This window comes from Saccopteryx leptura, chromosome 1 (assembly GCF_036850995.1).
Source record: "Saccopteryx leptura isolate mSacLep1 chromosome 1, mSacLep1_pri_phased_curated, whole genome shotgun sequence".
In the NCBI taxonomy this organism is placed as follows: domain Eukaryota; kingdom Metazoa; phylum Chordata; class Mammalia; order Chiroptera; family Emballonuridae; genus Saccopteryx; species Saccopteryx leptura.
Window position 1 is genome coordinate 120,319,903 of NC_089503.1, and position 11,608 is coordinate 120,331,510.

Here is an 11,608-nt window from a genome sequence, read left to right on the forward strand (position 1 = left end):
TGTTGCATACCCATCACCCAAAGAGAGATTGTCCTCCGTCACCCTCTATCCAGTTTTCTTTGTACCCCTCCCCCTCCCTCTCCCCCTCTCCCTTCTTCCCTCCCCCCACCCCCCCGTAACCACCCCACTCCTGTCCATGTCTCTTATTCTCGTTTTTATGTCCCACCAATGTATGGAATCCTGCAGTTCTTGTTTTTTTCTGATTCACTTATTTCACTCCACATAATGTTATCAAGATTCCACCGCTTTTCCGCGCTACCCAGATAGGGGTCCATACGGCGTTGTTCTCAGTTCCCACGTAACTTCCAAGGAAACTTTCACAATGTCCGGAGCCCTTGATGTCCTGCAAATGAAGGAGGAGGATGTCCTCAAATTCCTTGCAGCAGGAACCCACTTAGGTGGCACCAACCTTGACTTCCAGATGGAACAGTACATCTACAAAAGGAAAAGTGATGGCATCTACATCATTAACCTGAAGAGAACCTGGGAGAAACTTCTGCTGGCGGCTCGTGCCATTGTTGCCATTGAAAACCCCGCTGATGTCAGTGTCATATCGTCCAGGAACACCGGCCAGCGAGCCGTGCTGAAGTTTGCTGCTGCCACTGGCGCCACCCCCATTGCCGGCCGCTTCACTCCTGGAACCTTCACGAACCAGATCCAGGCGGCCTTCCGGGAGCCGCGGCTTCTGGTGGTGACCGACCCCCGGGCTGACCACCAGCCTCTCACGGAGGCGTCCTACGTTAACCTGCCTACCATTGCTCTGTGTAACACAGACTCTCCGCTGCGCTATGTGGACATTGCCATCCCTTGCAACAACAAGGGGGCTCACTCGGTGGGTCTGATGTGGTGGATGCTGGCCCGGGAAGTACTGCGCATGCGTGGCACCATCTCTCGTGAGCACCCGTGGGAGGTCATGCCTGATCTCTACTTCTACAGAGATCCTGAAGAGATTGAAAAGGAAGAACAGGCTGCTGCTGAAAAGGCCGTGACCAAGGAGGAATTTCAGGGTGAATGGACTGCACCAGCCCCCGAGTTCACAGCTGCTCAGCCTGAGGTCGCAGACTGGTCCGAGGGCGTGCAGGTGCCCTCCGTGCCCATTCAGCAGTTTCCTACTGCAGAAGACTGGAGTGCTCAGCCCGCCACTGAAGACTGGTCTGCGGCCCCCACTGCTCAGGCCACGGAGTGGGTGGGAACAACCACCGAGTGGTCTTAACCTGTTCTTCCACGAATTCTTAGCAGAACGGAAATAAAGTTGATGGAAAATAAACAAAAAAAAAAAAAAAAAAAAGATTCCACCATTCTGCTGTAAGTGATCCGATGTCATCATTTCTTCTAGCTGAATAGTATACCATGATGTATATGTGCCCCATCTTCTTTATCCAGTCTTCTATTTTTTTTTTACAGTGATTAAAAGCCTTTAGGCAAACTCTTGGCCAATACAGCAAGAATCCAAAAAAGAGTAGTGTCCTTAACATGTTCACCAAGTCCAAGTTGGCCCCATCACCATGCCAAATTCCTGAAAAATGCAACCCAACCACAGTTCAGTCTGTTAGGAGCTGTCACAAGGAGCAGGAGTCCAGAAAAAGTCCACATCCAGGAAAAGTCTGCATGGCACTGGAATTGTTGTCACAATTCTATACTTTGCAGCTCATATCCAAGTCCCAATGTCTGCTGCTTCTAGCTGGTAATGATTCTGGAAAAGCCATCTGCAGCATGTGTGGAGATGGAGCCTCTATTCTCCTTTGCCTGGAGAGATGAGACCAGGGTGCTTTTCCTTGGAGCTCTGCAACTCTGGTGTGGTAAAGATAACCTTGGGATACACTAAGCTGGGTGGCAAAGGTAAATTCACAATAGAAGTTGGCAAAAGGGGGAGAGAGAGCTCTAAATTAGGAGTAGGTCCCAGCCTGAAATATGAGTGGGGCAATGAGGTAGGAAGAATAAAGGAAACACTATATATTGAATAAAGCAGCAGAAAATAGGACTATCAACACCCACAACAGAGATCTTTGAGGGAAAAATAAAAAACCTGACCATTCAGGCAAGACACAGTTAAGTGGCCCTTGTGCAAATGAGATCAGTTTACCTGCTTCTTGGAAGAAATACCCTAGGCTCGTCCACAGTGTCGTAGATGGGGCCGACGGCCCTGGGCACATTCAGCCTTCAGTGGCTAACCCCAGCATTCTGGGCAAGGTTAGGTTATAGGTGGCTGGAGCAGGGCTGGAAGAGACTGAACCCTCCCTTAGAGGAGTGAGGGGGAAGCCTACCTTCCAGTGTCCCTTTTTCCTCACAGCAAAGGTATGTAAGCCTGGCAGGCTTTAGCTCAATGACCTTCCTTTTCACTATTGAAGCAGGACCCAGATGGATTCCTATGAGACTTCTTTGGGGCGTTGGAGCCTTTAAGGGCATATCCTAAAAGCTGGTAATGCACCTGATCTCTATTGGGCTTTTTCTGCCTCTTGGTACCTTAAAGGCCATGCTCAGAAGATCTCGCTGTGGGGTTTGAGGATCCCCATCTGCCTATATAAACCTTTTTTGTATATCTAGAGCTATTTGGAAAAAGACAAAACAGTGTTATTAGTTGGATCAAATAAAAGAAGGTAGAAGTTTGCAGGAGAAGATTTGGCGTCTCCTGTTCATCAGCATTCAAAAGAAATTTAAAAATTTTTAAGTAAAAAGCATGATATGGTAGACCCATAGGAGTTCCAGGATATGACTTCCCCCTTTAAAAAATTTTTAAATTGACCTTAAAATATTTGCTGGGTACCCTTTAATAATACATTAACTTTAACGATTGTAAGAGATACCCATAATTCGAAAGGTTTGACAAAATACAGTAAATGCTTTTGCTACATATGCAGGAGCATTGTCAGTTTAACCAGTTTAGGAAACACAATAATAGAAAAATGCATACAGACAATAAGCTATAACATGCTTAGCAGCTTTTCCTGTTCTGACAGAGGTTACTATAAATCCAGAATAGGTATCCACTGTAACATGGATATAGGACTGTTTGCCAAATGAAGGTATATGAGTAACATCCATTTGCCAAAGTTGTCCTGGTAGGAGTCCTTGAGGGTTAACTCCAAATGAGGGGTCAGATTGTAGTATAGGACCCCTTGGACAGGGTTTCCCAATCTGTGGTGCTGCTTCCTGAGAAAGTTGAAACTGTTTACACAGGGCTGCAGCGTTCTGGTGATGAATAGTATGAGACTGAATTGCTCGATCTGTCATGGTTGCTCCAAATAATTTTCTTTTGGGTAGCTTGATCAACAAGGGCATTCCCTTGTGTTGAAGCTCCAGGGAGCATGGAGTGAGCTCGAGTATATCTATAAAACATGGAGCTCTATGTTGACATACAAGTCTTCGAAGAAGGAGGAACTGCTGAAATAGTTCATCAGCAGTTGTCCCTAAGACAGCAGTCTTTATAGTGAAAACAACCATAAGTAAATATGTGCTGTCTGTATATAGATTAAAGAAGGAATATGGCAAATGCCGAAAAGCCATGATAATGGCATATATTTCTAGTCTTTGAGCTGATTTTAAGTTGACTGTTTCAGTATAAAGTTGTCCATTGATTTGCAAAAGTTGACTTCTTTTTAATAGTAAATGGAACCTACCATTTCACATTTTACCAAGTGCCCTCTTTCCTACTCCAGTTTGGGAACCCAGCGAGTATTTTTAAGCCTTTTGGGCTCAGTGAGGTCAGGGGCTATTCCGGTGTGTTTTAGCGATGATGCAGTTAGCCTTGTTTATGATCACTACATATGACTGTCAAATGGGGGCTGGCCTGGGACACAGACCTGAGCCTCATGCCACCTGCACTTCCAGGAAGCACCCACCAAGGACCCCTAACACGCCAGGCTCAGTCCTCCAGCTCAGCTCTTGCTGGCTCACCTACCTTAGGAAACAGGACCTGCCAGCCTCCTAAGGAAACTCCTGACCTCCCAGCCAGTCCTGCCCTAGTTCTGTGTCACCTCTTCTAACACTTCATAAAACTCACCATTGCCCCAAATCCCTCAGGAAGTGTCTGCACTGCTTATAAGACACCATGCTTCTCCATCCGAGAACAATTCTCCACCGAATAAAGGACAGCAACTCGCTACTAAACTAAATTATTTCAGTTTTGTCATTTAGCAGTTTGGGAGAAGAGTGGAGGAGAGCACTGTATGGGGTTTCTCGCTCTCCTCTTTTTGATCTTTTTGCTCAAGAGCTGGAAGCTTGATTGAATCCCGTTGACCTCAACACACGTCTTCAGAACTTGCTGTGAATGGAGTTTGCTAAGTGCCATTTATTCCAAGGGAACTAAAATTGGAGGTGGGAGACAAGAAAGAGGTTTGCCTATGCATGTCCCACTCATAAACTCTTGAACTTTTAAGCTCACCATGGCAACCAAGCCATCTGCCTTCTTCACTCTGAAAGAAGCCAGCATTCTTCACTTAAATGAAGGATGCTATCCAACCCCTGGTAACCTAGCCAATATCCTTCATGTAATCGAGGACTTGAATGGGGACAGTACTTGCAGTTTTTGCCCTTAAAAACCCTACTTTTCTATGTTCCCTTTGGTTGTTGTCTGAGTTTGTGCCTCCTTGATTACAATCCCTCCTTTGTTTAAATAAATGTGTGTGTGTGTGTGTGTGTGTGTGTTTAAATCCCTTATTATAGTCTGAGACTTCATTTTTGGCTTGGCAATACTCAGGTAGCTGGTTGACCCTGGGTGTGCAGTATGGGCATGTCTGAGGGTGTCTGGGTGTGGGGCATCTTCTTGGCTCACCCCATCTGCTCTGCACTCTTGGACAAGTGGCCACTGAAGTCCCTGCCCCAAGGCTTGTGCCAGACCGTGCTCCACTTCACTTCCCTGGGCTTCAGGGAAGATTGGGGCGAGTGTTCTGTGTAACCCAGGCCCCAAGAGAATCAGTGCTGTGGAAGCAGTGTTGTGCAGTGGTTAAGAGTTTGATCACCTCTGTTAGAATCTTGGCTCTACCTTTTGCTGTGTGTTTTTGGTAGAACTGCTTACCTTCTCTGTGACTCAGTTTCTTTCCTTTTTTTTTTTTTTTTTTGTATTTTTCTGAAGCTGGAAACGGGGAGAGACAGTCAGACAGACTCCCGCATGCGCCCGACCGGGATCCACCCGGCACACCCACCAGGGGCCACGCTCTGCCCACCAGGGGGTGATGCTCTGCCCCTCTGGGGGGTCGCTCTGCCGCGACCAGAGCCACTCTAGCACCTGGGGCAGAGGCCAAGGAGCCATCCCCAGCGCCTGGGCCATTTTTGCTCCAATGGAGCCTTGGCTGCGGGAGGGGAAGAGAGAGACAGAGAGGAAGGAGGGGGGTGGGGGTGGAGAAGCAAATGGGCGCTTCTCCTATGTGCCCTGGCCGGGAATCGAACCCGGGTCCCCCGCACGCCAGGCCGACGCTTTACCGCTGAGCCAACCGGCCAGGGCGACTCAGTTTCTTTATCTGTAAAATATGGATAATAACAGTACCCACCTCATAGGAGAGTTGCAAAATTTTATTTTTATTTTTATTTTTTATAAATTTTTATTAATGTTAATGGGATGACATTAATAATTCAGGGTACATATATTCAAAGAAAACATGTCTAGGTTATCTTGTCATTAAATTATGTTGCATATCCCTCACCCAGAGTCAGATTGTCCTCCGTCACCCTCTGTCTTGTTTTCTCTGTGCCTCTCCCCCTCCCCCTAACTCTCTCCCTCCCTCCCTCCTGCGTCCTCCCTCCCCCCACCCCTGGTAACCACCACTCTCTTGTCCATGTCGGAGAGTTGCAAAATTAAATGAGATCCTGTGTGTAAGCAATTATTATAGAATGAAGCCTTCTCTATAAGGCGCCCCTCAGTCCCTGAACACATCAGCCTCATGCTCTGATGTAAGACCTCTTTCTTGAGGCCCAACCCTAGTCTGGCTGAGATGGGAATGGGGGTGGGCACGATGTGAGGGAGTACCTGTCATGTAGTCCCAGTCTCACCCTCACCTCTTTCTTTCTCTTTTTGCACAGCAACTTTCTCCTCCTCATTCTGGTTATCAGTGGACGAGTGGATTAAAAAGTAGTGGTACATATATATTATACAATGGAATACTATGGGGCTATGAGAAAAAGGAAATATTACCTTTTGCAACAATATGGAGTGACCTAGAAACTATTATGTTGAGTGAAATAAGCCAGGCAGAGAAAGAAAAATATCATATGACCTCATTCATTTGAAGAATCCAAGGAACAATGTAAACTGAGGATCGGAATGGAGACAGAGGAGGGATCAAAGGGACCAGAGGAAAAGAGGACAGAGGGAAAGGGGATGATAGGATGGGATAAACCTGAAGGGAAGGGGGGAGGGCGCTGTAGGGAGGGGGCATGGGAGATGTTGAGGGGAATGGGGGAGGGGGGAGGCATTCGGGGTAACCCTAGAATCTATGTAAACACAATTAAATTAAAAAAGAAGAAGAAGAAAAAAAGCTCCCAAGCATGTTGACATAGGGATCTGGATGCCCACAGAGGTCACAGTTGTGCAAATAGCAAGTGTAAATCCCAGTCCCTGTGAGACCCGCTGGGTCATGTGAGGCATCCTCTGTGGGCCTATTGTCTATCTTCTGATGGCCCTCTGGGGATTTCTCTCCCACCTTGCCAGCTATAGCCCCTTGCCTCACAGTTGAAGTTCACTCACAAGCATGTTTCCATGATCACCAAAATGACCCTGGAGCTTGGGGTGAAGACTGGTACTTACCAAGATTCTTAACCGAATAAGTGTTCTGCCAGATGCTGTCAGACTGAGCTCAGGATTTATCAAGTATGGCTCAGAAAGGCCATTCCTTTCCAGAAGAACTGAGCGCTGACAGCAAGCGTTTCTCTTCTGGGTAGGGTAGGTTTACTCTCCGTTAGTGGCAGGAACTCCCTATTCTCGCATCGCTTAGGAGAGAGTTATGGGAAGTTTATTCTCAGCGTGCTCCTGGATGGGCCTGAGCACCTGGCTTTGGTCCCCAGGCGTTCTCTAGTTCTCTAGTCCTGCCAGAGTAGGTGGGGTTGATGAACTTGATGTATTTGTTATTGTTACTACTTTTTTGCGTGGATGTCAATGACAATGATTTACTTCTGTATAAGCAATCATGCTTCTTATCTCCTTCCTTTTCAAATGACTATTTTATTCCTTCTTCCATCTTTTCCTTTTGACGTAACAACAGTTTTTCTTACTAACCTTTTTAAAAACAGTTTTATTAAGAAATAATTGATAAACAAAGAACTGCACATTGAATGTAGATAATCTGGTGAATTTGGACGTATGCAAACTCCCCTAACACCACAATCAAGATAACAGACCTAGCCCACACCTCCCAGCGCCTCCTTGTGTACGCAAACCTCGCCTATCTCATGTGCTAAGGAGACTTAGTTGTTTTTATAATAAAGTTTCTCCTCCTTTTACATTTAAAATAGTTACTGGTCATTCATTTGATGGCACTTATACTTTCAGTATTGTTAGAAACAATAAACTGAGACTTGAAAAGTTTAAGAGTTTATGTGAGCAAAAATCAACTGGAATCCAGCAGCTCCCAAGTGAAAGTGGTTGGGAACACTTTACCGACAGGAGCTGAGGGGAGACTGAGAGAAAAGGCTGAAGCAAAGTAAGACGATTGATGGGCTGTAGCTTAAAGCCCCATTAACTGTGATTGGTTGTCCTTAGGTTTTAGTTTTGTAACTTTGAGGCATTTTCAGGCTTAGATTTTGGCTTGCCTATGTAGGTGCTGGGTGAATTAGATGCACTAGAATTTGATGGCCTCCTTGTTTAATTCATCTAACAGTCAGTTAAATGAGACTGTGCACAAAATAAAAATGGTCAATCATTTAATTCTCTACATTTCTTTAAAGAATAAAAATACCTTTAAAAAAATAAAAGTTGCCTGACCTGTGGTGGTGCAGTGGATAAAATGTCAACTGGAAACAGTGAGGTCGCTGGTTCGAAACCCTGGGCTTGCCTGGTTATTGGGCAGATAAATATATTATGCTTACTTTGTTAAAGATGGCGCTGCCCACAAGGAGGCCGTCACCCAGGTGATATTAATGTGTGTTGGGGGTAGGCTATAAGGCAGGCAGAATCCTTGTAGCCTGGGGCTTCGTTTTGGGATTAAACCTTTCCCACCCTTTTTGATGTGGGGTGGTACAATCCCATCATGCCTCAGATAAGTGACTTTGTATTAGAGACTGCCCTATTTTGTATATTGGATTAAAGGTTTGGATTTCTACACTATAAAATAGGGGTAGAATGGGAGCTTGCTCTCTCGGTTCCTGAGATTATCATTAGAGGAGAGAGCAGAGCAGAGAGCAGAGAAAGGCCACGTGGAGGAGGCCAGGAGAAGCAGCCAAGATGGCAGAGTGTTGAGTGAGAAGCCAGTTAGTGCAGTTTGTTCAGGGAGAAGGAAGGAGATGGGGAACAGAGGTGAATAAGTCTGGTGAGCTAGAAACTTTTGATTCTAGGAAACTTGGATAAGTCAGTAGCTTTGTGAGCACTGAATATGAGTGGGTTTTGGAGCCCAGTGTGTGTTTTTACTTGCCCGCCGGGTGCAAGCTAGGATTAAAGCTAATGGCCCACCAGCTTTTGGCTCTGTTGTTTCTTTACCGACTGTCCGAATCCAATGCGAACCTGCATGGGCCGGGCTGCTGTGATAGTGGCCCTGGCTTCTGGCTTTACAGTGGTCAAGGAACATATGGGAGTTGATGCTTCCTGCTCCTCCTCCTCCCCTCTCTCTCCTCTCTAAAAAGAATAAAAAAAAATTATGTAAAGTCAGCAGGCAGGGCCAGGGCCAGAATCACAGCAGCCGCCTGGCCCATGCAGGTTCGCATTGGATTCGGACAGTCGGTAAAGAAACAACGGAGCCACAAACTGGTGGGCCATAGTCTTTAATCCTAGCTTGCACCTGGCGGGCAAGTAAAAACACACACTGGGCTCCAAAACCTACTCACATTCAGTGCTCACAAAGCCACTGACTTATCCGAGTTTCCTAGAATCAAAGGTTTCTAGCTCACCAGCCTTATTCTCCTCAGTTCCCCATCTCCTTCCTTATCCCAGATACAAACTCTGCACAAACTGGCATCTCACTCAGCACTCCACCATCTTGGCTGCTTCTCCTGGCCACATGGCCTCCTTCTGCTCTCCCCTCTAATGATAATCTCAGGAACCAAGAGCGTAAGCTCCTGTTCTGCCCCCATTTTATAGTGTAGATTCATAACCTTTAATCCAGTATACAAAATAGGGAAGTCTCTACTACAAAGTCACTTCTCTGAGGCATGATTGGATTGTACTGCAAAAAGGGTAGGAGAGGCTTAATCCCAAAACCAAGCCCCAGGCTACAAGGATTCTGCCTGCCTTTAGCCCACCCCAACATGCATTAATATCACCTGGGTGACGGCCTCCTCGTGGGCAGCGTAATCTTTAACAAAGTGAGTATAATACATTTTATCTGCCCAACAAATTAGAAGTTCACTGAGGGGCTATATTTATTATTAACTGAACATAGTCTCCACTTTTAAGGGTGTGAGTCCCTGTAAGGCCAGGAGCCATGGCTGTCACTATCAAAGCAGCCTTCTGGCCCATGCAGGTTCCCAATGGATTCGGGCAGATGGTAAAGAAATGGCGGAGTCAGAGGATGGTGGGCCATCCTATTTATTGGTGTCTCACCAAGACAGGCAAACCACAAAAGAAGACAAGGGAAAAGCAGAAAACCAGCTTTTCCCATGAAGGGCAAGGGATCAGGGAAGCCCCTGCAATCATGATAGCAAGCTCCTGGTCTGTCCCACTTTATAGAGTAGAAAACCCAAAACCCTTAATCCAATATACAAACAAGGAAGTCTCTGATACAAAGTCACTTATCCAAGGCATAATTGGATTCTTCATGAGAGTGCACCACCCAGATCATACAATCAGTCAAGGGTGTGGGGAAAAGCCCAGTCCTAAAACCAAACCTTAGGCTACAACGACCCGGCCTGCCTACAGCCTGTCCCCCACACCCAGTATAAATCACAAGCGAGCAAACATATATATCATATTTACAAACTTATTTGACCAACATTCCACCCCTTTTGCTCGCTTTACAATCTAAACCACAGGCATCTTCCATGATGGTCACTGTGCAAGGAGTGGGATACATTGCATAAACAGAAATAGTACCAACTACAGCAATAGGATTAACAGATCAAAAACTATGGGCGAAATGAGAGAGCTGTCAGTGGCACCAAGAGAGGCAAATCCTTTCCCTCTGGCAGAATACAGGCCAGAGTTTTGTCTGCAGACAGCACCGTAGCTGGCACCAGAGGCTGCCCTGAGTGGGCATACCAAACCTTATTGGCCAATACACCAGCATCTGCTGGTTCTATGTGTAGTAAAATAGGAGAACTCATTATTGGCCATAAAGAAATTACAAAGGTGCCCTTCAAAACGCTGTCCCCTTGAGCACTCAAGGGATAATACACTTCTACCTTAGGTGGCCAGGTGCTGGTTGCCCAAGGAGTTAACTGGAGGTCCACCTCTAGCCCCTTTCCCCATGGTGCCAACAAGGCCACCATTTCAGATGGGGGGCCTGTACAGTCCAGGGCCAAGTCTATTGAAGCGTTGTCCTTTAAGAAGGGCTGTTGGAGCAGGTAAGAGCACGTTGCCCTGCTGTCCGAAACCTGGCTTGAGTAAAATGTCCTTGGTGTGTATCTGCAGCTGAATGGGGGCAGCTGCCCGATGCAGGAGGGCCTCTACTGGAGCTGGCCTCCCCCGTCGAGGTCGCTCATTCAAAATCCGGAGTACTGTCCATAAGCGGCGTGTCCATCCAGTAAGAGAGCCAGTGCCCCCCTCCTGTTGCAGTCCCTGCTTTAAGAGTCCATTATACCGCTCAATGATACCAGCAGCCTGGGGGTGGTAGGGAACATGGTACTTCCAGTCCACCCCCAGCTTTTGAGCCCATTGCCTCACCGTTGAACCAGTGAAGTGGGTACCATTGTCACTTTCAAGGACCAGCGGTCGCCCATATGCAGCACTCAGGCGGTTCAGAGCCTGTATGACTGCCCTCTGGTCAGGGTTACGAGCAGGGTAAGCAGCAAGCAGCCCGGTGGCAGTATCTACACAAGTGACTGAATACTGGTACCCTTCTGACTTTGGTAAGGGTCCAATGATGTCTATCTGCCATTGTGTCAGTGGAACATGACCCCTCTGGATCTGTCCAGGTGACACCAGTGGTCTCCAAGGGTGCTCCTTGGAACATACTGCACATTGCTTACAGGCTGCAAGTACCTCTGCATAGGACACAGGCAAGTTCCAAGCCTTAACCGTAGCCCACATAGTTTTCTGTCCTGCATGGAGCAGGCGCCGGTGGAGCCACTGTGCCACATCACCTGCAGGTGCAGTCTCCAACCATCACACCCTTGCCAACGTATCTGCCTCATCATTCCCAGGATGGGCTAGAGGGGCATGCCCTGTGACGTGATATACTGTCACCTGCTTCTGGTGTCCTATTTCCCATAAGTCCTGCCATATGGCCTGACCCCATAGTGGATGGTGCATTACCGTCCACTGGTTAATGTGCCAAGTAGCAATCCAAAGGGTCAGTCCACGATAGACAGC

General features: G+C 47.0%; 1 pseudogene; it reads left to right on the forward strand.

The window, feature by feature from the left end:
* Nucleotides 1-240: 240 nt before the first annotated feature.
* On the forward strand, nucleotides 241-1,288 carry LOC136399230 (small ribosomal subunit protein uS2 pseudogene; annotated as a pseudogene).
* The last annotated feature ends 10,320 nt before the right edge of the window (nucleotides 1,289-11,608 follow it).